At 50.9% G+C, this 1933-nt stretch overlaps 1 protein-coding gene across 1 annotated transcript in view; it reads left to right on the forward strand.

Annotated features, from left to right (window-relative positions):
* LOC106805850 (PP2C-like domain-containing protein CG9801) overlaps nt 1-1933 on the forward strand; it is a 32568-nt gene that overhangs the window by 15709 nt on the left and 14926 nt on the right. The window lies entirely within an intron of this gene.

Consider the following 1933-nt stretch of genomic DNA (forward strand, 5'->3'; position numbering starts at 1 on the left):
AATCACAATGCTCAGAATGCACCAGAGCCCACCATTTGCCTTGTAGATTTCAAAATTTTCACGGGGGAGGGCATGCCCCCAGACCCCACTAGGGTGGCTTCGCCTCCCCGGGGCTCGCCCTATCACCAAAGCCGCGGCACTATTTTATTGCTTCCGACGCCTTTGGACAGCATACCGACCTTCGTGCATGCGTGCGTGCGTGTGTGTGTGTGTGTGTGCGTACGTGCGCGCGCGTTTGTGTTGGTGTGTGCGCGCGTGGGTGCCTCTGTGTGTGCGCGTGTAGGTGCGTGCGTACGTGCGCGCGTCTGTGTATGGGTGTGTGGCAGGGGGTGTGGTATATATGGGTGTGTGGCAGTGCGTGCGTGCGCGTGTCTGTGTGTGCACGGTCCCGCTGAGGCGCCTGCCGACGATGACAGCTTGACGGCATGCAGGCGCCACAGCTCTCGACCAGCGATGACAGTCGTGCCATGCTGCCAGCGCGCGGCACAGCCATGCAAATAACCTGCGTGCGTGCGTGCCGCCGATTCATCATCATTTCATCCGCTAACGAAGCCTTAGCGAAAGTTGTTATTGATTGCCGGCCATGCAAATCCGTTGTAGGCGTGGGCGCGTGCGTGCGTGCGTGTAGGTGTGGGGGCAAACAGCGGGTACGGTGTCGTGTGATCGCCTCGCGTAGTCTTGGCATTGATCTGTCCTCCCCCTCCTTTTTCTTCTCTTCCCCTTCCTCCTCATCCCGCTCCTCCTCTTTCTCCACCACCTCATCCTCCTCTTTCTCCACCTCTACCACCTCCTCCTCCTCTTTCTCCACCTCTACCACCTCCTCCTCCTCTTCCTCCACATCATCCTCCTCTTCCTCCACCTCCTCCACTACCTCCTCTTCCCCCACATCATCCTCCTCTTCCTCCACATCCTCCACCACCACCTCCTTCCCTCCCCCACAGTCTCCTCCCACAGACATCTATTCGGCATCACTGATAGCCGAGGACACCGGTTTTGTGGACATTGATTTTCCCTCGAGAGGCTTTGTGTGTGTTTACTGTATAAGCTGTATATTTCGTGATGGTTTAATTTTCACGAATTTCGTCGAACGCGTCCCCGACCGCGAAAATAACAACACGCGAATCATTACCGAATAATATTCAGTGTAATGATATTTAGTAGATGCTCGCTAGCGACTGATACTGCAGCGTAGGCAAAAATTACTGACGCAGATACACGTTGTAGATTCTGGCTAATAAGCATTGCAGCTGTCCTCTAAGTCGATATCCACTTATGTTCATCTAATTAATATGCAGACTTACCCGGCAACGCTCGTCGATTAAAACTCGTTCTACAGTAACGGCTGGGCTTGTAAGAAAATAGCTGTATGTTGCCACATCGGCTGTATTTTGCAGCGTTGGTTGTATGTTCTATCTTCATAACAGATAACTGTAGCGAATCATCAGGAAAGTGGATTACTGAACGTCTAGGCGATTCCTACTAGTACTAAGACTAGTGTACAGATGGAATTATTCATATCTAACTCATCCGTGTACGTGTCCCACACGCTCGCACGCAGCCATACCATTATGCACGCACGCACGCACGCACGCACGCACGCACGTACACGCAATTCTTGTTAATATTCTTATTAGTTTTATTAATAATATAATATTGTCGCGAGTAATACAATCGGCACACACACATGTCTATCACGTTACGCTCGATATTATTCTATTGAAGAGGTTGACGTGGCATGATCGATAATGGATATAGGTCGTGCTGCAATTCTCAGCAGAAAAACCCTGTATAACCGATATATCACCGTGACAGCGCATACACGAGCGCGTCGCGGCGGTATCACGCGTTCTTCAATGCACCGTTTCCCTAACCCTAACCCTAACCCAAATGACATTGAACCACAAACTAATATATGTATATGTATATGTATATG

Source organism: Priapulus caudatus, unplaced genomic scaffold (genome assembly GCF_000485595.1).
Source record: "Priapulus caudatus unplaced genomic scaffold, Priapulus_caudatus-5.0.1 Scaffold130, whole genome shotgun sequence".
Classification (NCBI taxonomy): domain Eukaryota; kingdom Metazoa; phylum Priapulida; class Priapulimorpha; order Priapulimorphida; family Priapulidae; genus Priapulus; species Priapulus caudatus.